This window comes from Haliaeetus albicilla, chromosome 14 (assembly GCF_947461875.1).
Source record: "Haliaeetus albicilla chromosome 14, bHalAlb1.1, whole genome shotgun sequence".
Lineage (NCBI taxonomy): Eukaryota > Metazoa > Chordata > Aves > Accipitriformes > Accipitridae > Haliaeetus > Haliaeetus albicilla.
Window position 1 is genome coordinate 10092378 of NC_091496.1, and position 26166 is coordinate 10118543.

Consider the following 26166-nt stretch of genomic DNA (forward strand, 5'->3'; position numbering starts at 1 on the left):
AAAAGCTGAGTTATGCATCCTGGGTATCACTTGCATTAACAATTCTGTAACCTCACTTTTTATTTCCCCCACTTCAGTCTGGATTTAAATATCTATTCAAGATAAACAAGTACCATAGGAGAGCTTGAGGGCAACCTGTCATTAAATAGTTGACAGAATCATCATCAGTTACTTGAATATATCTATTACTTTTTCTCTGGTCAAAAGTTAAAAGTCAGTCATGAATGAAGTAGTTTTTTGATGACAGAGACAAGAGTGGAAGGATGGTTTAAAGCTCCAAGTGGTCTTCCTCTCCACTCTGTGTAAGAGCAACTGGTTTATATCCACAACCCAGCACTTACCTACATTAATTTTTGCTCTCCAGCAACTTTACTGCCTACTTTTCCAAATCTTCCTTCAAATTGGAAGCATTCAAAGGTACTGAAAAATCATGTCATTATTTGCTTTTCTTACTTCTAGAGCAAAAGTATGGCTAACATTTAACCAAAGTCCTCTAACAGATGAAAATTGCTCTAGCATTTTACGTCTTCGAAAAATTTTTTTAAATTTTTTTTCTGGAGAGAGTTGTTTAATAGGCTACAAGGGGCTTTTATACCTGGTGTTATTTCTCATTTGCTGAGCATGATGTACAGTATATTGAAATCAGTAGAAGATTCATATTGACATCACAGTATTACCCCTCACTAGTGTGTAAGTTCAGTTATTATTTTAAAATTGTGTACCAACTAGCAACCTTATTACAAAAGATATTACTTTGTACAACCCATTTTACAGTGTCTGAAAACATTAAATATGCAATTTCCTTACAAAGAATCTGGCACTGTGATTTCTGTATTTAATTATTTAGTATTTTTTTAATTCTGTAAGCAATTTTTATAGAAAATAAATAACCTCAGTTTATACTGAGCAGAATTGAGTCAGACCAGGCAATCATTAAAAAATTAACACATTGCTAAACCAAAGTCTCTTATGTTAGTTTTTTGCCAAAATCTTCTTGGGGAATTCCTAGCTTTCAACTTTCTTCTGCTTTTTAACCTGTCAGGATGAATTTCAGAGATGTACACAAGCATAATCTGAAATGCCATTGCTATTACTCTACAAAGTTAGTCTCCCTACATTATCAATGTAAAGTGAGTCTGAAAATTAGTCATAACATATATTTGCTCCAATGTACAAATATTTCATATTTCCACCATTCAAATTAAAAGATCCATAGTAATTATAAACTAGTTTTGTAAAGTAGCATAGCTCTTTTAGGTTGGTCATGTGAAGCTCTGCTTTAAAACACGTTCAAATATTTTTCCATGACATATGCTGCTCAGATACTGAAAAAAACCTATACCCTCAACAACATCTGATGTCAGTCAAGTGGTATTGGTTGTATTCAGGTTGTAATCATATTTGCATTTTAAAATATAGTTACAGTATTAAATAGACTGCTGCTTTCTTAGGTACAAGTAATTGCTGAATAACACAAGTGTGAGGATATATAATAGACCATATAGCGTAGGCATCGTTTTAGAGCTCCTGTGTTAAAAGGTGAAGATAATTCTATGGTTGGAGCTTAACTAATAGCAGGGGTACATCAAATATTCTTTAAATTCAGCAGAGAGAAGTACCTAACTTAACTCTTGTTTAAGGTAAATTAATCTTCAACTCACAATCATACCTCTATAAATCCTTAGCATTGAAAAGTTGACTTTCTTTTTTGTGCATTGCTCAATTCTAGTTCACTTGTCACTCACTCCTTAAAAAAAAATAATTAAAAAATAATTTTTTATTTCCTTTCCCTTCCTTTTCCTCAAAATGTTAAAAGATGTGTATATTCATAAAAAAAAAATAACTTAGGCAAGTAGTCTGGGGAAAAGAAGGAAATCTCATTAACATGCATTAAAAAAAAAAAAGAAAAAAAAAACCCTCAGCAAAAAGCCCCAGACTTCTAAGAAGCTACTGCCAGAAGTGGAAGAAATTGCTTTTCCCTAAGGGTGGATTTGCTGTTTAAGGCTTTTCTTCCTCCATCATTTCCTCTGCAAAGTGAAGGTTATTTCACCATCAAAAGCAACACATAATATGTGATTTTCCTTTTTTGGCATTGTAGAATAGAAATTTTACTACCTTCCTGAAAATGTTCATGCTTTTACTTGGCTGCTTCTTTTTCTTAAAGTTCTGAAAAGTTTCTCAGTGGCATGGAGCTTCTTTCCTGGAGTTTTTATGCTATATAGGTAGCAAAATAGTAATGTGAAGATGTAGGAGCTTTCCTTATTTATCAAGAAATTTTGATAATTAGTATTTTCTGGAGGTGCTCCAGCGAAAAATTATGGTCAAAGTACTTACAAGATTTAATTTGATTGTTCAACAAATAAAGCATGCTTTGTCTTTTCTATATTTGAAATTATACATCAAATGAGCTCTTTGGATTCATAATACTCCAGTGACCTGGTACCTAACTAACTGGTTATGACATTAAGTCAGGCTGGGGAAGAATTAAGGACTAGATCCAAAACCAGGCTAGAGGCAGAGGTATACTGCACACTACCAGAGTTTTACACATAGGCCACCCCACTGACTGTGGAAGTGGTAATAACATATCTTACTAAGATGCTGCACTCACATAGATACAACCATACTGCTTTTGGGGTATGACATAGATGAAATCCTTAGATTAGGTTCCATTGCAAAGAAATTTTAGGCTGCAGTGTGACGTAACTAGAGGATCTGAATATGACCCTTATTATGTGATAGGACACAGAAGTTGTATAAGAAGGAATAAATACATTTCACAGCTGGGTGCAACCAAAACTTTAATAAGAGATACCTAATTAGACAACACTTAGAATACACTCTAAAATAATATTATTGGTTTTATTGTTTCTTGATTTTTAATTACCAATACAGCCCATTTGCTCCAATAAAACTTCCATGAACAGTTTGGTCAATCTAAAGTTCTATAAGATTGGGCCAAATTTGGCCTAAACTGTCCCAGAGTGGGATTCATCCTACCATCTTAGAATTCCACACATGGATATTATTACCCAAGACTGACATCCCAGGACCTCTTCTTAGTTAAAGGAGAGAAGTGGGGATCTCCAGGAAGGATTCAACTTTTATCCTAAAATAGACACGTAAAATTAGCCAGATATATTACATCCTAGAGCTGCCTTTTTCTCTCTCTACCATCCTCTGGTCCTAAATTAAATTCTTGTCTACACAGATTCAGCTTGGAAGCATGTTCTGGCACTTCTAGGGTGCATTTTATCTGATCTGTCTTAGATGTCTTCTTCAGAGTGAGCTGAACCATGCCCTACAAGTACCTGCTTCACTCCATTGACTATAAACAAGATCTAAATGACTCCTTCTGTAGGCAGCTACGTTTGGCCAGATGATTCCCATACACTGTCTAATGTAGAGCACATAGCTGGAGGCAGAGTTAGATTGTTTCACAATAATGAATATCCCCAGTGGTTTATATACCTCCTCTGGGGCTATATATAACTAAGCATTTGTTGAAGCTGTTTTGATATATGTTAGCAGCCAAACTGGCACTAAGATCAAGGGAGAGCAGAGATACCCTAAACCACATTTCATATTTCTACTTCTGGCCAGTCCTGAGAACAGGTCCCATTCATTGAATCCATACTTCATGAGATATACATCTGAACTCAGGAAAAAACTTTATCCAAACCCACATTTTGTCATGGGATAAATTCAGTGTTGTCTGCCAGCCATAAATTTGATGGCATTCCAGAACACAAGGATGGTTTTGTGCAAGTTTGGCCAAGTTTGATATGAAAGCCTAGGCGGTATAGACGTAACATATAAGTTTGTGGTGCTTCGTGAGGTGAAGGGAAATTTTAGGGGAAATCAGACTGTTTTTTCACAGAATAGCTTGTGAGGACTATCAAAGAGCAGCCTAGCCATTTGCTACTTATTTTCATAATTTGGTAACGCTAAGCTGTTAAGGAAGCTTGAAATGCTAACGTAATGACTCTTAATAGGGTTTTTTTTTTACTTCTCATCCCTCGTTAACTTCATCCATAGATGTTAAAGCAGCATAAAAGAGAGCAGTATCATCTTCATATTAGGCAGATAGAAAACAGAAGGCATCAGACTGTTTCCTAAGGATAACCAGCAGGCCACTGGAAAATTCAGAATTACAGAACCTGGTTTTTTAAGCTCTAGGCCAGGCCTCTTTACATGAAACAGCACCCCTTACATTGGAACCAATATAAAGTGTGTGCACATGCATTCAAGCATGTCTAAATCATCAGGATGTTGACATGACAGCATTCAATTTTCCAGACCAAATTATATTCCATTTCCATTGCATGGTGTCTTAAAAGCTGGTAGAGAATATGTTCTCAGGCGATGAATTTGCTTTCAATGACATGGAGACTGAATATATTCCTGAAAAGTTGTATCGGTCACAAGGGAAAGAAGATCCCGATGCTGCTAGTTGGCCTGAGTTGTTGCTGAATTGTTCTAATCAGTGTTCAATACATTGCATGACAGAATGTGATGCTGCAGGCTACATTCTGATTAATGTTTCCTTGATATTACATGCGTAGGCACAGATACAAAATAATACAGTGTTGTGACTTGACTCCTCATTTTAGTTGGCAGTGTTCAAAAGCAGGTAGAGAATGAAAACCCAGCTAAAATTAAGTGCTTAGAAATGAGTAGTTAATGAAGAAATAAATAGGGGGCCAGCTGAGAGCATACTCTGTTACAAACAGGTAGAAAGATGATTAGTCTCTGAAGAATGAAGTGATTCAAGTAAGAAACATAAGATATGAATCATGTGGTACGGTGGTAATAAACTCAGAAGATTACCCAGTAAAGGAACAGGACTTAAATAAACGCCCTGTATTTACTGGGCCCCAAAGCTTTGGACTTAACAGCTCAAGAGCTTTGTATTTCACTTTTAGAGACTGCTGAACTAGTTAAAGGAAAGTTTGGAAAAACATATTTAAAGAGCATTTAAAAAATGAGAGCTTGCGTATGCCAAGCATTACTCCATGGAGACTTGGAAAGGCCAAGAACTAGGCTCTGCAGAGAGGCCACCTTGCACATGGATATTACGCACTGCCCCCAGGCTCTGCACAATCCAGGCACTGTCAGTGACAGCTCCACTGAGTCCAGCGTAAGAGTAATGTGAACTGGTTTTGGCCAGGGCTATAATACTTCATTGCTTCCATGACTCTCTCTTGTTTGAGATACAGTAAAGCAATCAGGAGATGTTCACTGTATTTCACTTGTCTATATGTCCTGAAGGAGTTCAAGGGGGATGAACAGAGGATCCCCCTCTTCTCATATGCCTTCCACATTACAAGGCTGTCATTAAAAAGTCATTCTGCTAAGGTAACTTAAGATACAGCTACATTGTCTTTAAATTAGGCTTGCTTGCACTCAAGGTTTGATTTAAGATTTTAAAGCCAAGTGGCTTGAATATCTTTAACCATACAGTCTGTACAGCTAAGACTTGACAGGGGACATGCTTGGCTTTCCCAGAGTGGAGTTAGTATATAAACCAATACATGGGCAATGGAGTAATGAAGAACTTGTACTTGAATGTGAACTGTAAACGAACATGGTAATGCGGATGGATTCTTACCTCTTCTTTATCACTTTTAGATTTATACATAATATCATTTCGGAATGAAAATTTCAAAATCATAGACTTGTTATACAGAAGCTTTAGATACACTTTTCATGAGAGTTAAAACGTGTTTACTCTGTAGAATCCAAAATATACAAAAAACATATTTTATGTCTTTGTATTGTAGAAACAACCTTTTCTGTCTAAACCAGAGAGCTTCCATCTGTGTCAGCTTTAGACAGACCTGAAACAGATAAACTAATGTGTGGCCTCTCCTTTTCTCCCTCAGCAATGTCATCCTTAATAGCCCATTTATCTGCTTCTCCACTTTCTTTAACATTGCCTCCTATACACTGTGCTCTGCAAACCCATCCACAAAAGCATCACCCTTTCTCCACTAAAGTTCCTCAGCCACTTCTGCTGCCAAGCCTAATGTCTCCAATTGCTTCCCTTACGCAGCTACGCCCCACACAAGTGCCTGTGGAAAGGGTACATAATGGTATCAGTGTTTTTCCTGCCAGGTTCTCCACCCTCTCCTTACTATTTCCTATCCTTCCTGATTTATGCTAGTCTTCTACATTGCTAGGTTAAAGATTGTGTCATTTACAGTATTGCTGACCTCAGACACTCGAAAGGAATGTGTTAGCCCCTGAATAATAATGAGCTTGGTTTTAAAAATATATATTTGCATGATCATGTTTATACATTTTATTTGCCCTCTGCAATTTTACATGAGACTTCACAGTTAACGTTTTAACCATGAGGGCTAAGGTGGTTTGGTTTGGGTTTTTTTATATGAAAGCTAAGATTCTTATATACAAATATTACTATGGGAGCTGAAGGTTAGAGAAAATATCAGATATCCCAAAAGCTGTGATTAAATTGAAATAAAGTATTTATTTGTATTGGGGAGACATCTGTTTGAATGCTAAAGTTTTACTGTACTGTTATTTATGCTCCAGGATCCTAGAGCTCAAAGCTCTACTATTGACTAAATCCTTTGTCTACTGATCAGAAGATGATAGATCCATAAAAGCTGAACCTCTGATGAAGTTCTCCACCCTTTGAGGCAGAGAAAAAAATGCCAATACTATCACCCTTTCAAAGTTATTCTGTACTTTGGCAATTAGTTATCAAAGGAAGCATTCACAGAAGCTTACCAATCTTTCAACCTCTTTTCTTTTCTTACCACAGCTGAAACAAGAACTTGAAACTGGCTGTACAGAGAGAGAGAGAAAGAGGATTCCTAGCTAAGACTGAAAATTTTGTTGCATGAATGTCCTGGTTTCAGCTGGGATAGAGTTAATTGTCTTCCTAGTAGCTGGTACAGTGCTATGTTTTGAGTTCTGTATGATAAGAATGTTGATAACACTGATGTTTTCAGTTGTTGCTAAGTAATGTTTAGTCTGAAGTCAGGGATTTTTCAGCTTCTAATGCCCAGCCAGAGAGAAAGCTGGAGGGGCACAAGAAGTTGGGAGGGGACATGGCCAGGGCAGCTGACACACAGTGGCCAACGGGGTATTCCAGACCACGGGACATCATGCCCAGTATATAAACTGGGGGGAGTGGAGGCGGGGGGATCGCTGCTTGGGGACTAACTGGCATCAGTCAGTGGGTGGTGAGCAATTGCATTGTACACCAGTTGCATATTCCAATTCTTTTATTATTACTATTGTCATTTTATTAGTGTTACTATCATCATTATTAGTTTCTTCTTTTCTGTTCTATTAAATTGTTCTTATCTCAACCCGCAAGTTTTACTTTTTCCTTCCAACTCCCTCCCCCATCCCACTGGGTGGGGGGAAGTGAGTGAGCGGCTGCGTGGTGCTTAGTTGCTGGCTGGGGTTAAACCACGACAATGAAAATCCTGTGATGCAGATCTCTGAGGGAGGACTGACAGGTGGACCTGGACCTTAGACGTGATATGAAAATGCTGTTGTATCTGGAGACAATGAGAGTAAATGGGAAAACAAATAGCTCATATGCCTAATTCCTAGTGAACATAATACTAACTGGTAGCACTAGTGTGTTCCAACAATGTGCTGTATCACCATTATATATAGAGGATTTAGTACTGGAAATCTGGTGTTCTGGTGCTACCAGGAAGTTCAAATCTGCTTCCATGGCTTTCCTTTTTAATGCATATGGTGGGAGGGAGGGAACCTAACACAGTGTGTTCCTGCAGGTGTCTAACTAAAAAGGGCAGCCTGATAGATGTGGTTGTAAGCAAATATATTTTATTAATTCTGCCCACCCATCCATATGATAACCATAAATAATTAAAATTGAAATTTAGAATTTTCTTTCAAGTTTGTCAAACTAATCCCAAATACTTATGCCTATGATTAATATGTGTAATAATACTGTCACAGAAAAACTTACAGGAAAATCAATGTACAAGGTTTAATGTGATTGAAAATGTTCCAAATTTTGTAAAATAAATTTAGGACCTTGTGTTTAGGACCTTGTTGCATTTGCTGCATTATGCAGCAAAGGTTAGTGGGGGACATCTACGTGGTGTAAAGCTATAGACTAAATAATTCCAAACAAAAATCAAAATGAACAATTGGTGAAAGTCCTTAAATTCACCCCAACTATTGAGTTGTGCAAAGAAAACATCTTGTCGAGTGCTCTAGATGCAGCTCTGGCATGAGAACCTACACATTATCGTGCATGATGAACAGTGAAGAGGTTCACAGTAGTAGAAAGAACATCTTTATGTAATTTTCAGAGAAGAATGGCTAGCTATGTTTTAAATGATGATATGACAAAATGATTAGATTGAGAGGAGGAAAGTTACTTCCAAAATCTGGCAGTGGAATGTAATTTCAATTCAACATCAGCAGTGCTCTTGTGAGATTTGACCAAAGGGCAATACTTGATAAAGATCAAAGGATGGTGGGCTGGGCTGTGGGAATCAAGTAAATAAAATTCCAAATCTCAATGAGCAGCATCCGTCGCTCTCAGCTTTTTGGCCTCCTTTCATTTCATCCAAAATACAGCTGCAAAGATTTTCTATCTTGCTCTTTCCTTATTTCCTTACACATTAAGTCCAAGCTTCACTTCCTCACTTTCAAAACACTTCACAGGTCCACTCCTGCTTGCACCACTGCCCTCTTCACCTCTTCCTGCTCTCTGCAGCCTGCCAACTCTCCTTTTTCTGACTGCTCTCTTTGTCTTCCGAACCCGCTGATCATTTTGCACCTTTTTTACTATGCCACCCTGTAGCTCTGGAACAGCCTTCTGATTATTCCAGGCCAAGCTCAGTTCCTCTGCTGCCCTCAAACCCTTCTTTAAAAATCTCTCACATGGGTGGTTTGGTATGTCAGGGAACAGACTTTCTTCCCTCGAGTCGATGTATGAAGGGATAACTTCCACGTGTAATTTCTGGCAGCCCACATCCACATAGGAAAGAAGAGGAGATAATGAGCCAGATTTCATGAATGAAGGTATAAGGGGTCTCAGTACTCAGCAAACCATAGCAGCTCAGGAATGGAGGCAACTAAATGATTTTAAACATGATGAGTTAAAACAAGCTGAAAGGATGTAGGGACACTTTTACACAGTTTGTTTCAGTCTTGATTATATTTAACTTAAACCATAGCTCACGTTGAAGCCAGCATAAACCACTCTGATCAATATGAAGGCGACTTATAGCAGCTTGTAGAGATTAATAAATTACTCTTTTTTAGCACTTTTCATGAGTGCATGTGAGAGCACTTTACAGGGAAGATGTCTGGACTGTTCCAGCTTTGAAGACGGGGAGACTGAAGTACAGAGACTTGAGATCCATTTCAAAGGACACAACAGTCAGTAGCAGAAAGGTAGAAATAAATCCAGGTCCTCTGAATTCCAGTTTTGAGGTCTAGGCCTTACAGCATGTGGCCAACTGCTTGTTGTACCCGACTTCTTAGCAAAGCTTTGTAACTGTAGTAGGTACGAGAGAACAAAATTCAGTGATCAGACCACATGGTCAGTTTTCCTATCAGATTAAAAGATGTTTATGAACCGGGCAATAAGGTTCAGAATAGTCTTCTAAAGTAAAGCACACAAAAGCTTTTCTCCCCCGCCCCCCGCTAACTGAATTCACATTTTTGTTACATCTGGGTAAGTAAATCTCCTAACTGGGTTCTTTAAGAATGAAAAAGAAGTCAGAAACTTTTCCTCATAAAATGTTAAAAAATAAATATCCTCTTCTTCAAGGGTGAAGAATCATTATTCCCAGTTAGTGGATCATGCCCATTGCTTTCTATTTCGTCTGGCTGAGTTCAGTAGGAAAATAGGTTTGATCTGAACACTTCTGGAGCCATTAGGGAAAAAATCTCTTTGGAAAATGAGAAAATCAGGTAATGCTTAACTTCTGCACTCACTTGTGTTCATTTATGAATTCCAGTAACATGGGCAGATGACTGAAATAAAAGCAGCCATTTTAGACAGCTATAAATAAACTGGAAATGCAGTCCTGCCGACAGAAAGAGCTCATGGGGCTCTTTATTTTTGGTTTGCCACCGAAGAGAAGCTCTTGCCTTTCACATATGCTTTACAATGAAACTGTGTTCAGGCTAGATAGTGCTATAAGGTCAATATATATATTTGGAAAAGAAAACTTGCAGAAGACATATGAACAATTTCCTTTGTTTAATACAGAAGGTTGTGTTGGGATCTCCTATGAGATTGGTGGTTTGATTCAGAAAATGAATAAAAACATGACCTTTTAAGAACCAAAGGTTAATCTAACAAAACAGCATCCAGAGGAGATGTTATAACTACTCAGAAGCCCCCCAGAATAGCCTGAGGCAATAACTCCCAAACAGTGAAGGGAGTAGCCCAAGTAGGATAAAAACTTTTTATTTTTGATAAAAAATATATTCCTAGCTGGAATATAGACTTTAAGTCAAGGTTATATATACCATCAGCAAATTGCGTATAGGTTCTGTGCTTAGGTCCTCCAGGTTCTCAGGCACTCTGGGAGCAAAAACTAGCCATTCTGTGACTTTCAGGTTTTCATTAAATTTAAAAGGAACATAAATAGTTCAGTCTACCTTGTGTATTTTATTTTGATGTCAAAGATGTAGTTACTAACTTTTTGCTGTTGAATGTTAGTTTATAGAATATGCAATTAATACAATAATTCACACAGAACACTGTGCAAAGTCCCTGTAAAAATTGAGCAAATCAGAGTGTAAGTACAACAGGTAAATCCAGTGGATTATATTTTTAACTGATGTTAATTAATTATATTTTAATTAATATTTAACAATATTAAAACCTTGTGATTCTGAAACAGAATAACACTAGTTTTGGTAGTGTGATGATATCAGCTAACAACCTTGTCCTCCTAAACAATCAAGCAGAGATTATGAATGAGGATAGTGTACAGTTTCCTCAGATACTTCTTAAAACTGTAATGGTATTTCCTTATATATGGTTTTTTTTTTTTTAGGGTGCTGAGAAGGTTTTCTTTGTAGCCATGGGTGGGTGTTTTGCACAGGTTTTCTACAGAGGTAAATTCTGTTACTGTAGAATCCTAAAATATTGATGATTATTGCAGGATCTGATTTATGCAGACAGAACAGAAACAATACATCATATTGGGCTAAATAGGTGGTTTTTAAATGATTATAATATGATTTTGTGTCCTGAAATTTTCTGGATAAAAAATTAAAAATTAAAGTTTTCATGTGCACCTGAGGTTAAAAAATCAAAACCTACGTAAAGTTAACCTAGAATTTCCTTTGTGTAGCACAAAAATATTCCATGGATCCCATCTCTGTCCAGGAACCCTTTGCAGGCTATTTTATTACTAAGAAGCCCAGTAGTTTCCAGTCAATATTTTTTTCACAATGGTGCATTTCATAGCCAGGCTGCTTCCAACCCTGCATGAGTTACCTCCAGCTGGAAGAGTGCCACCTGCACTCCTGACTCTTCTTGCCCTTCTTCAGCTCTAGACAGGATACTTTTAAAAACTGCCACTATAGGCTGCGATGTAAAAGAAGAGCATTGGCAAAATGATTAAATCTAAGTAGAGGAACAGATGTTTGCTCTCTGGAAAAGCCTAATCATTTGGGATTGGGTAAACCAATTATTTTGTTTTTCAGTTTTGGCTTGACTGCTGTTCTTCATGAAACTCTGTGATTAGTCCTTCTATGTTATACTTCCATCAGTAAAAAACTTTACTTCCTGACAGATATTGACAGGAAGTATCAAAACATGAATATAGCCTGAAAGTGTCTCCTGCTATTTCTAGCAAACCTGTATTAAACACCTGATTTCCCAACTTTTCTTTTTCCTTTCTTTTTCTTTTCCTCTTCTTTTCCTTTTCTCTTTTCCTTTTCCTTTTCTTTTTCCTTTTTCTGTTTCCTAGTGAAAATGCAGAAATTGTCACTGGCTGCTTTAAATCAGTCTCTTTAAATCAGTTTCTCTAAGAACTGCTTAAGACAGTACTGGTGAATGTAAATGTTAAAATTTTATTAAGTAGCTGCAATATGTAGTTTGACTTTCAGAATTCTTCTTAGTAAGTACTTAATTTTGAATGTCCAAGAATAGTAATGCAAATTATTTCCAGTACCTCTCCCAGTCTGCAACATCATATTGTATATCTGGGTCCATTAATGTTTAACAATGTTAATATATAATGTTAGTGTGCCACTATATACTAACAATGTGAGTATATAACTATACAACAATTTTAGCATATAACTTTTAAAAGCATTCAAATGACTCATGATAGACAAACTTGAATGAATGCTAACGCTGAGCACTGAAAATTCTTGAGAAAAAAAATACTTCAGTTTCTCGTTTAACTTACATAAAAATATACACTAACCAGCATATAATAAGGAATTGGGCAAAGGATTTGGAGATACAAAAACAGCAGGCTAGAAAAAAACATTCTTTTTGTGTGTCCCATATTCCTTCTTCCTCAGCTGTGCATGTCATGTAAGGCATTTGGAAATAAGGCCATCTAAACAACTTGGACTTATTAAGAATGCATTTTCTTCACAGAAATATTCCTGAAGAACTTCTGAAAATGGGATGTGTTTTGCCTTTGGAAGTGAAAAATAGCACCTAGTATGCAAAGTAGTTGTATGTTTATTGTTGACAAATCAAGGTAGATGGAGCACAGCTTTCCCTTCCCTTTGGAAACAGCTCATTTACTGTGGTTTTGGGCTTATAAAATGCACTCTGTTTCTCTCTCCACTCCTTCCTGGAGAGATACAAATCATGCTGAAATGCAGTTCTTATGCCTAAGCAACATTTAGGGTCATTAGCCTCCTTACTGTATTTAACTGTCTCATCAACAGGAAGGGGACAAATGCATATGGCTGCTCCTTTTTTAATTAGCTACCCAAGTGAGTTAGTGCCTGTGAAAGAAAACCAGGTAGAGAGGAGAGTGAGGACCTCTGTTTATATGTAAAAAAAGGCTTCATGCAGCTCCAGGACCAATGCTGTGGAGTGGTGTAGCTGGTCTTCCAACATCACAGATAAGAGGGATACAAAGAGCTGGTGGAAATAGTAATAATTTCATCTATAGCTTTACCATATTACTGAAAAGCTGAACCCTTTTTCTGAGTTTCATTGTAAAGGTTGTGAGTCTGTACCAGACTATCTTTCTGTATGAAGCCCATAGCACATCTTTAAAATATTTGTCAGTCAGATTCAGTTGAAGTTGGTCAATGTATTCCAGAGCTACTTAGAGGGCACATAGGTAGACAGACACATAGAAATATCTCTTCTATTTCCTCAGAAATCAGCCTAAAAAGAGGAGCTGAAGTTGCATTCTTTATTTTTTCTGTTGTTCCAAAATAAGTGATCTATCTATCAGAAATGCTTGAGTAGATAGCAACCTTCCTTATATCAGAAATGTGATCCTTGGGGAAAAGAATAAGAAATATTTTTGAAGCTGTTGAATGTCTACTTTAAAAGGAAGTCTCTGTTTACCATCCACAGTTAAAGAACTAAACCTACCAGTACTGTCAAGCTAATTGCCTGGGATTTAATGTACCATTAATGCTTTTAATTGTGTAGATAATCCTATCCGCCACATCTCTTTTGTCTTCTTCTCCTGGGACTCCTGGGATAATATTTGTTTCAGCTTTCAATAGGGTGTGTAGCTTTGATACAGTTTATTATGCTTTTTCTGCAGTTATATCAATAAATCCTTTACATTAGCACTACAACAACAACAAAAAAACTCAGCAAAAAGCTTTATGGTTTGGCAAAACAAACAACAAAGTGAGGTTCAAAAATCAGACATGTTGGAATAAAATCACTTGCTGTGTTACCTTAAGTGAGCTGCTGCCATTTGTTCCTCTCTAAAATGGGGATAATGATAAAGGTAAAGTGCATTGGGATTTACAAATAGTGCAAGAAGAAAAAGTAATGCATGATTATGAACATATTTATTCAAGTGAATATGGTTTAATGTTCATACAAAGTCATAGAAGATGTTATGAATGGAAGTTGGTCCCTTCTGCCAACACCATCACTATAGGTATACCAGACTCAGCAAGCTGGTTGAAAAAATAAAGTATCAAATACATGAAAGGTCTTGCATTGCACAGTTTTGTGAAGATTAAAAAGTTTTGGTCCTCCAAGCAAGTAGGAGAGCAGTTTAATAATCCAATATTGTGGTGGCTTGACCCTGGCTGGACGCCACGTGGACACCAAAGCCGCTCTATCACTCCCCTCCTCAGCTGGTTGGGGGAGAGAAAATATAACGAAAGGCTCGTGAGTCGAGATAAGGACAGGGAGAGATCACTCACCAACTAGCGTCATGGGCAAAACAGACTTGACTTGGGGAAAATTAACTTAATTTATTACCAATCGACCAGAATAGGGTAATGAGAAATAAAACCAAATCTTAAAAACACCTTCCTCCCACCCCTCCCTTCTTCCCATGCACAACTCCACTCCCAAATTTTCTACCTCCTCCCCTCCAAGCGGTGCAGGGGGATGGGGAATGTGGGTTGGGGTCAGTTCCTCACCCCTTGTCTCTGCTGCTCCTTCCTCCTCAGAGGCAGGATTCATCACTCGTCCCCTGCTCCACCGTGGGGTCCCTCCCACGGGAGATAGTCCTTCACAAAATTCTCTGGTGTGAGTCCTTCCCAAGGGCTGCAGTTCTTCACAAACTGCTCCAGCGTGGGTCCCTTCCCCGGGCTGCAGTCCTTCAGGCACAGACTGCTCCAGCGTGGGTCCCCTGCAGGGTCATAAGTCCTGCCAGGAGCCTGCTCCAGCACGGGCTTCCCACGGGGTCACAGCCTCCTTCGGTCATCCCCCTGCTCTGGCGTGGGGTCCTCTCTCCCCGGGCTGCAGGTGGAGATCTGCTCCCCCGTGGACCTCCCTGGGCTGCAGGGGGACAGCCTGCCTCACCGTGGTCTTCCCCACGGGCTGCAAGGGAGTCTCTGCTCCGGCGCCTGGAGCATCTCTTCCCCCTCCTTCTGCACTGACCTGGGGGTCTGCGGGGCTGTTGCTCTCACATGTTTTCACTCCTCTCTCCAGCTGCAGTTTCTGTGTGCCCCACAACTTTTTTCCCTGTCTTAAATCTGTTCTCCCAGAGGCACTACCCCCATTGCTGATGAGCTTGGCCTTGGCCAGCAGCGGGTCCGTCTTGGAGCCAGCTGGCATTGGCTCTGTTTGGACATGGGGGAAGCTTCTAGCAGCTTCTTACAGAAGCCACCCCTGTAGCCCCCCTGCTACCAAAACCTTGCTATGCAAACCCAGTACAAATATTATTACCCTTTGAACATGTGTTCCATTGAAACTCTAAAGAATAACACAGGTAGCCTTACTAGAATAAGCTTTGATTATTCACACAGATAAATTGGACTAGATCTGAACTCTGTCTGAAGGTAAGATGGAAGGCTAATCCTTTTGCCATATGGTCTGGAAACACTGTTACCCTTACAGTCTCAGATGTTGGTCTCAACTAATCATTATGGTTGTGCAATATAGAGTATCCCCTGTGGCTCATTAATTAGCATAGAGGTTAGTGAGATAACTGAACTGTTATTAAAACAAGAGACTTGAGAATTGCCCAAGTAGTAGTAAAAAGAGAGATCTGGAAGGAATAAGTGCCTTCTGAAAGAATTGGTAATAGTATCTAACAACTTGAGAACCATTAGAAAGAATCGTGTTCTCTGCTAGGAAAACAAGTGGGAACAATTTTCCACAATTTGGCAAACAATCATTAATTATACTGAAGAGACAGGAAATATAGAATAGACTTTTAACTTTATGTGGCTCATACTGTGGTAACTTAAGGATAAATTGTTTAAATAACTTTAAGAATTGGAACTTAATGAATAGGGGAAAACCAGTTTGTGCCTAGGGTAAACTCGACAGCCCAGGACGCTGGGGCCTTTGCTGACTTATCAAGCAGACTTGCAGAAGAGAATATAAAAAGACTTTTTGACATGTTAATTTCTTGACAGGTGACTATTAGAGGATTTTGTATCTATATCATTAAGCACTCTCCACTTACTAATCTTTCTGTTCTATACGAGTCCTTTGCCTCATAAACTACTACACTGTCTCCAACAATGAAGGGTGAATAGATATTATTCAGTGGAGTATCAAATACCAGAGATATTGCTTATAGGCCAGAATTTATTTTAGCTTGATGCTATTTTAGGAATAGAACAGAACTTCCACTCCAGGATGAAACTTTCCTCACATCCGTCTTCAAAGTTTTTAGTTGAAAAAAAAAAAAAGAGAATTATAGGAATAGTAGTCTTTGCAACTGCCTTGGAAAGTAGCATTTAGTATAATGACACTTTAATATGTTTCCAAAGACGAAGAAGAGAAGAAAGCCTGTTAAGTAATAAACCTTGAGGTGCAGGATAAATGCATGCTTTTTTAGTGAGTTATTCCAAATAGACTTTCTTGCAAGCCTACAAACTAAGGTATTCAGTAAACTTTGTTCTTATCTATGAAGGTAAACATTATCCTAAATACTTGTAGCATTAGGACTTTACATAATAACTGCAAAAAGCCTTCCAAACACTCTAGAAAAACAAACCAGAGCAGAACACAATTTGAGGTAGGAATTCTTAAAACACACTCACAAAACATTCCATACATTTCAAGGATTATACATTGAATTTATCTAGTACACATGCAAAAAATTCTACAGCTGAGTCACAAAGAAATATGCTTTTCCCACTCAAAGCCACACTGTTACCTTTATTGGTAATGTTTCCTTTAAATCATCAATAAATAATTCAGATATTTGTTTTCATTTTTATGTCCACTGATTCTAAGTGTCTTTATGATTATTTCATAGTAGTATCAATAATGATGGCAGTTTTATACTACTTTTATATAATGATCCAGGAAATAGTGATATCAGTAGCTAACCTCCAGTATGTGCCATTAATATTACCACCTTATTACATTTTAATGAGGATTATTTCTAACAATTTATTTCTGTTCAAATAGCTTTGAGAAAGGCAAAGGGATATGAAGGCCCTTATAATCTTCCCATTAGCATCGCAGATAACAGTGTGTTCAGATTTGATTGTGGGACATGGGACAGCCTTTGTGGTTGCACATCTTTTTTTCCTAATCAGATTAAGGGTATGCTTATCTTGATTTTTGTTAGTGTTGAAATAAGAGAAGTAGGAGAATTGTATATAGTGAAAGCTTTGTACTTTCTAATGACAATGTCACCTGAAATTCACTTCTCATTGAATTAATCACTGTAGTGACAAATAATTTGAGCAGATATTTCTTTAGAAAATGTCGAGCCAGATTTTTAAAAGTGTCTTGATAGCCAGCTTGATTTTTACGTATTTAGGAATGATGGAGTGTCCCATTAGTACCCATTTACTTTATTAGTTATGTAAATAGATTTTTCTAGCTCGTAGCACAGAGAAGCAAGCCAGGAAGACAAAACAAGGAGAAACAGTCAAAAAGAAATGATGTGACTCTCACAAGTGTTAGTGAATGACTGAATCAGGAACTACACAAAAATGTTTTTCTCTTGAACAAACTGCTTTGTGATTTGTTTCATGGTCTTATTGCTAATGTAGCCCTTTCAGCAATGCCCAGTAAGTTCATAGAGCTACATGTTTACCCCAATTTGTAGTTGTAAGCAGTATATTGGAATAACAATAAGACCATGAGATGGGTACCAGGAGCAGGTAAACTGATTACATCCCACTCAATGTTACCAGGTGTATAGTTATTTGTTCCAATTAAGTGTAGGCATCTGAGACATTTAACTTGGGACCCAAGTTTCCCAAAGCTGTTTCTATAATCAGTGGAGAGATGCAAACCCTTTCCATGGCAATTTAGACTGAATCTCTGGCAGGTCATTAAATCCACCTATTAGCCACACTGTCTTCTCGAGGTGCCTGTTTCTGTTCCCCGAGCATGGATGAACCCAGGGTGGGTAAGCTGCTAAATTCACACCTGTAGCTGAAGGCATTAATCCTGCCCTCAGTGTCCATAGCACTTGTATGCTGAGACTCTGAAGGTGGGACATGGAAAGGACAGGTAGCTGAAGTCTCCTACAGTGTTTGGGTGGAGGACCTTCTTCCCGTGTTTCTCCCACAGTGCGATAGCTCACTGAGGTAACTCTAGCCAAAATGCCAACAGAGTGTAACATGGACATGATATATCTTCATCCAGGGAAGAAAATTCTTCCTATTTCACTTACTTCCAGAAGATTTCCCTATTTTGCTGATTTCCAGATTTCCCGAAGAACAATTGTCCTTGCTCTTGGCATTGGTGTTGTGCCTTCCTATTCACCCAAGAAATTATTAGCACAATAACAATAATTACCAGATTGTATTTGCTTTTAATACTTTTGTAAGTGTTTTAGACACACAGTAAATTCAAAGACATGTTGTTCTTTGAGGAAAATATGCCTGCTGCTTAGATCCCGATTCCGCTGCTACAGGATATTTAAGCATGTGTTTTTATACAACCCAGCTGCAAGTACATCAAGTATCATAAAGCTGGGGGTAAATTTTTGAAAAATTATTTTTATTTTATAAGAAACCTGATTTTTCAGCCTGTGAACATTTGAATAATGTAACAGGAAAATACCGTTTGGATTGATCAGCTTCCAGTCTGTAAAATTTTAATAAGTTTCTAGCTTTAAATGTCAGCAGTTTGTAATGGCAATTAATACAACTATTTGGAAGATGGAGAAAAATGATGAAATAACGGAAAAGACCAAGGTTATTTTGAAAGGACAACTAATAATAGAGTCAGCGAGGTCTGATACTTTATTCTACAAAGAACAGACACACTGTTCTGACTCCCTGAAAACAGGAAGATTTGAACAGAGAGAGTCATTCCTGTGTTCGTGTTTCTATGCCTCTCCTTGAAGGCTCATCCCTCTCTCTTTGTTTAGAAAGTGGTACCTAAACGATGGGTTTCTGTCAGACTTGTGATTTAGGCTTTAGAACTTCACCTGAAGTCATGAACCTTGCGAGAACCTTAAAATATCCATGCCAACATATGGTGTAATGAGCCTAATTTGTCACTGGAAATGTTTGGGAACTGTTGGTCACTTCCTTAACTGCCACAGTCTGAGCTGTGGCCATTTTATACTATATTCAAAGACACGATTTTGACTGAAACTCAGGTAAGAGACTGCTTGGTACAGAATAAATTGCATTTCAGGGAAAAAATAACCTCTTGTATAATACAAGCTTCAGTAAATTAAACAATAAATTTGATTTTAAATCTCTTAGCTGTTAATAACTGGAAGGAGACAACTAATTCATGCAGCTAAATTTACCAGTAAAAAAGTGTCACCAAAGTCTTTTTAAATCTTTGAACCATATTAACCATTAGTTTGAACTATGTTAACCATTACTTGTATGAAGCAAATGATGTGTCTTGTAGCACCATGCAAGAGAATTTCTGCTGTATCTCTTTATATAGTATGGAACAAGCCAAATGTAACCACGTAAATATTATGGAAATATGTACTAACTTGATCCAAGGAGCAAACATTTCTGATGTTTGCACAACAAATAAACATCTGGTCTCCAAGCGGGCTGAAGCCAGTTGAGAAAACATCCCCCTTTAACATTTTATTATTTTCTCCAAAATCCCCTGTAAATTTTGGTTCATTACTTTCACAAAACACTCAGCTGAACCAACAGCTGCTGCAAGCTGAAGTGTGCATACACTTTAAGGGCAATTCACTGCTGGCGGCACTGAACAACAGTGTTTTTCCAGTGGCAAAAGGGAGTAGGGAAGATTGCAGCACTGGTGTGCAGAGAAGACCAAAGGCCTTCAATTAGCAGAAGCGTATAGATCCTCGGCTCTTTGAAGGCTGTGACAAATTGTATAAACTTGGCATTGAGGACTTGGCATTGCAGACTTGGCATTAGATGTATGCTGTCAAGTATGAAAGGTACAGGCATATGGTAAGCACTCAAATATCTGATGCTTCAGGGTATGGGAAGCAACTACGCAGAATTGGTAGCAGATGTTCCTTCCGGATGCATGTGTATTTAGGTCCTATGGAAATACTCACAGCTTTAATGACAACTACTAACATTTAAGCTATACAATTTTCCATAAATTCTACCTCACCTGTAGAGCTTTCTGTGTAATCCAGCCATTTCCTCAACATCTCAAGACAGTCTTGTCCTTTCTGTATAATTACATAATTAGACAGCTGCAGAAAAGGACATAAAGCTGATCTAATTCTTTTATTAAGAAAGAGTTGGCTGATGTAATTAAAATTGTCCATTTATATTTTCTTCTCTAAACCCTCAAATTAGTGACAAGGATCTGTAGAAAAAAGATTGGGAAATTTAGAAAGCGTGGCTGAGTTATAGGGTAAAATAATTCCAGTTGGAAAAGTGTCCTATGAAGGAATACAATTACTTCAAAAATCCTGTGTTACTGTTTTCACTATTTCAGAAATGCAGACATAAACAATCCTGTTTCATTCATTTTGGTCTTCTGTCACAATATATGTGTTCTCTTTTACCCATTCACTGGTCTAAGCAAATTGATATTTTTTTTTTTTAAAAATATGTTCTACATATTCTATATAGTTTTCTTGTTTTGGTTTCTTCATAGCCCTTTTTCAGTGTTGTTTTTTCAGGAAGTTCTCTTCTAAATAGAAGAACTTATTTGAAAGGAGGCTAAGGCTAATAGGGATTGAAACACAGCAAGAAGCCATCTATTTGTGGGTAACTGGCAGGTCAATGACATTTTTTAGGACCTGATCTTGCAGTTGCTACTCAGATGACCTATCGCAATGGACTCCTTAGAAATTTTGTCCAAAAGTGCTCCAATCATGTTTGTTTGTTTCCTTTATATAGCAGCTTATACTATGCAATTCTTACTAGATGTCCTTAAAAGCAATGATACTAATTTGCACCTAGATATGAGATGATTTAACATGAGGACAGGTTATGGTGGGAATGACAGTCTTAAAAAGGCTCAGGAAAAAATTGCAAGGTGATTCAGAAATTACATTCTGATTCACATGAAGTCTAGTACACAACAGCAGGTCATTTCTTGCAAAGTTTGGGGCAGATAGCATAAATGGATTTGTTAAACTAACTGTATACAAAAGTATTTGCTTCTAAAGTGATTAGCAATGCATAAAGACAGGAAAGTATTCATCCTGCACATTTTTTTACCACGTTACAAAATGGATGGATCAAAATTCATTCAAATAAACAGAAAGATTCACAGTGATTTCAGTATCTTTGTATTGAGATCGTAATAGCTTAGCAGCAGGGTAAGTATAAGTTGCAAAAGTTAGCTCTTCTCAAGTTATCCAGTAGCAAGAGGTTTATTCTGGGCCTGGGTTTCCTCGTTTTCTCACGCATTCTCTCAAATGGTTGCCTATTTTCTTCCAAAACTTTGGCCTTTTTCCCTGCTTTCCTACTTTGACCAGTGCTTGTCAAACTTCTTATTTTCTTTCCTCAATGTGGTCCACAACATAACTTTTTCCATTACGCTTGCTCAAGGACCCCGACACCTTTCTAAATCTTAATCACACAATTAACTAAGTCACACATAGGGCACATCTGACCCCCACAACACGTCCTGCGGTATAGCCTTAGTTCTATTGCATATATAATGGTGAGCAACACATGTAGAGCTGGGGAAAACCAAAAGGACAAAAGAGTTGATACATATTTTAAAACAGAGATAAGTAAAAAAACTACGGTAATTTCTAGTGATGTAAGTGAAACTATTAAACTCTTACTGGGTAATGCAAAATTCATTGAAATAAGTGGAAAGATTGCCAATTTACAATAAAATATTACTTATCAGTGTGAAAAAAACTCTGAAAAGTTTTAAAGAGCAAAGATTATCTCTAATAACTGAATTATTTTATAATGCAATAACTATGTTAAATATATTTTATATGAATTAGGTTTGATTTTTTACTTTCCATGAATATTCAACACTTATCAAGACTAAAATGAAAGCCTGCTATAACACCAATTTGTCCATTTGAAGATTAATGGACTTGAGTCTAAATGACTGGCTACTGATCAGGACCATAAATCATCTTTTCCAGCCTTTACAGTTGTTATAAAGTTGCCAGTGTTTAGGAAAAAAAGAATGACCTCTTTTAAAAATAGAAATACAATGTATGAAATGAGAGGTTGCAAAGATTAACAGCTGGAGGGAGAAAAAAAATCAAAGTTCTTAGCATTGCAGTGTGCCATATTTGTTACACTTTGACCAAGAAACTGTAGAAAAGGATCAAATGTGAAGGCTCTTATTTGGCACAAATACACTCATTGATTTGCTTTTTCCTTGTGTTAATTGTGAGCCAAATCCTACTCTGTCCAGCACATGCATGTTTATTCCTTGACTGAACGTGATACTCATGAAATATTTTATAAAGAGACTGAAGGAACCCAGTTCCCGATGTTTCCTGATAAAAATGTTCATAATTCAGCTTTCAGGTGATAACATACATTCTGTAGTGTGTAGTGTGTGCTAGACAGCTGGTGTCTTGCTATTTCTTTACTTGCTGCATTTCCCCTTGCTGATGAGAATCCACACACCTTCCACCTGAAGATGATCCTGTTCCTCCATGCAATAGAATTTCCTGTCCTCTCCAAATACAGAAACTCTAATTAAAAAAACAAAACAAAACAAAAACCAAACAAACAAAAAACCCCACAAAAAACCAACCACCAAACCCCAGCATTTGGTATGTAGGTTTTGGGTTTTGTTTGGTTTTTTTTTGTTGTTGTTGTTGTTTTTCTGTAAACACACATCAGGATTGAATCTCCATGGACCTAATTGGCCACTGTAAGAAAGAAAAAGTACTCAAGAGAAAAAATGGAATAATTTCTTCAGCAAGATAAAACATGTTATTCTGTATTTCCTCTGACTCTAAGTGAAAAACTTTTAAATAGACATGAGAACTTATAGCATTTTTACTACTCTTCATTCCTTATCCTTTGAGATTTTTTTCTTGTATGTTAGTATGATGTAAATGGATTGGAAATTTCAGTCTTTGCAGAATCTGTGCTTAAAATATGGCTATGAGAAAATGAAGAAACAACACTATAAAAGTTTTAGTTTGGCGGAAATAAGATGGTATTTTAATGTATCCATTTAATGCCTAAGTAATGGAATTTTCATGTTTAAAATCGTGAGTGGCAAGAAGATGGTGAATACTGACTGTTGTTCACCTTCTCTTCCACTAACAAAACTAGGGAACATGAAAAATACTGGAAAAAAAGGGAACAAACACACACAGGTGTTGCCTCTGTAAACAAAATGATGTATTTTCATTATACCTCATAACTACATTTCTTGCTTTTTCTACTCCTAGATCTTTCCAGTAACTTAGCATTAGGCAGAGCTAGATATCTGAAGAGAACTATTGTTTCCTATTTGTACTGCTGATTTTTGGTTTGTATTTCCTCTCAGTGGTTATTGAAATCCATGGTTTCTTTCTTCCATTCAAACAGCCTACTACGAGCTCCTCTCTGGGTTAGTGACACAGCACCTTGCAGCCAGAGGGCCCTCTAGACATAAGGTAGGCAACAAGGATTTCTCTAATTCACCTTCCCTCATCATCCCCCAACTGCATCCTCTATTACTGTGATTCTCCTACATGGAAACAGAGCGTGTTATCTACACGAGACCTAGCACAGAATTTCCTTAAGAATTAAATCTGAACTTTCAGCTGTAGAAACACAGCCTTTTATAAATTGACTTAAAAATAAATAATAGGTAGGATTTTTCATCCCTGAATTTTTGGCAAAGGTATAAGTAACAAAATCACTGTCACTTGCGTGTACTGGGTAGGAGACTTGACTTGTTAGTCTGTGCACAAAGGAATTTAAATGACGTATTTGCTACCCCGCACCTCACCCAGGTTTTTGTAGCAGCAGTAGGTTTGTATCCTGGGGTGGACCACACAGGCTTCACAATAAAATTTCCCTGTTGCATAATACTGTTTCATCTTTCAGTAGGAAGCCAAAGACTAAATAATAATACACCTCAACTACACCTTTGTGAATGATCTGCTTGCGGGCCAGGACTTTGTACCTCTACAGTTTAGGATTAGTCCAAAAGGAAACTGAAAGGACTGCAGTGGTGTGATTTACATAATGAGCAGCAGGAAAAGAAAGGAAGTTCAATAATTAGTGTGGTATAAACTCTATACAGTATAAGTAATGAACTAACACTTCTAATATTTTTCAGCTAGTTACTTTCCTGACTCTATTTTGGTCTTTGTAGGTATAATTAATTCCCACAGGATCAGTCAGGCATCTCTGGCACCCTACAAACATTAATGAATGTATCCTTAAAACAGACCTTGAAGTGTAGAGGTGGGTGCTAAGGCACAAAATGAAGGCGATTTATACAGACTCAGGAAATCTGTGGCAGAGCTGAAAACTAAAGAAGGATCTTTTTTTTTTCCCTCTATTTTGTAGCCACAGGGGATACATTTTAATGATAGGAAAGTTAAGCAAAGCTGTTTAAACAGCTTGTAAATCATTAATATCTTCATCAAAAGATTTCATAAGGTGACGTTGAATGAACATTTAATTTAGTGTAGCCACCCAGTATGCATCGCATACTCTAACTGGTCATTATATCCTGTATGTACTACACCCTGTGTCACAGGCCACAGTTCACACCATTGCAAGTGTGGGAGCAACCCTAAAAGTGTCAGAGCTGGTCCCAGCAGTGCTGTCAGCCAGAGCCTGACCTGCATGAAGTTGTCTGTTCCACTCTGTGAAGAAAAGAAGGATGAAAATGTGTCTTCAGGAGGACATTGGGGCTTCCTTCTGCACAGTACAAAGTCAGCGTAGAAGGATCTGTATTTCTCCTTTTCCAATGAAAGGGAAATGTCTAATGGAAGGAATAAGAAGAGGTGGCAGAGCCGATCTCGGTGGTCTCCAGTTTGTCAGGTGAGACTCTGGCAAACAGAATCTTTCTGTTCCACCTCCATTCTCTCCACTGAGGAGTATAACTTCCATGTCTTCACTTGTCATACAATGACATCTAAGTGTTGCAGTTACAGTAATTTGCAATGATCAACAAAAGAAGCTGAGCCACAAAGCATAATTAACTTGACAGCTGTGCAATGTTCTTGAAGACCATTATGTTCATATTAGTTAAAGGGAAAACGTAATTCCAAATTTCTTGTAAGAAAGATTTTGCTGTCTTGAAGTTGAAATAGTTTAGGAAGTACAAACTCAGCAAATATATTGCTGACTTATTGAGTTAATCATCACACTTCAGATACACAATTCACATGTTATAAATAGCATCTTCATCAGTATGTCTTTTGTATCTACTTTTCCTTAAAGGGGCTATGACTGACATCCTTAGCTTTCCTTTCTGTTTGACTTTGATTCAAATAAAGGAGAACACATCTAGTTAGATTCTAGGTGCTTTTACGTCTTGAACATTGTTTGATAAGGTTGTTTGGTTTACGAAAAGAAAAATAATACAAACTTTTTCTGATTTGATATTGTAAATCTTCAATGCAAACATAAAAGAAAAAAAAAAAAAGAATTTCCAATGTGCTGTGAGGCTAATGAAGGCTGATCTCTTATGGATTTGTGTTCTTTAGTACCCAAACCTTCCTGCAGCTGTAACCATGGCAGGACACAGGCAACAATTGGGAAAGATTTAACACGTGCTGCTGATAATCCAGAAGTACACAGGCTCTTTGTTGCCATGTTGGCAGGCCAGCCATCTGTCTGATTGCAATGTATAGTTCTGTCTGTCTGATCTGTGAGTCTTATCTGTTTGAATTTGATCTGACTTTCCCACAACAGGACTGCTAATTTAAATCTCTTTCCAATAGGCAGATGGATATTTTCACAAAACTTGTAGGAATTGAACTTTTTTTTAGACTTTCTCCTTTAAAATTTGTTTGAAATGTTCAAAGGTGATTAGGAAGAGAATGTGGGGAGAGGAATTAACAGATGGATAGGGAGGCAGCTAATGCAAATGCACATACCTTGTTTCCTGGGGAAATAGCAGCAGCTCAACAATGGCAACAGAATTGTCAGTCATTAGTAAGATTAGAGAAATACCCAAACTTGCCCACTTCAGATCACGTAAATGTAGGGCATGTTGCAGTAGGC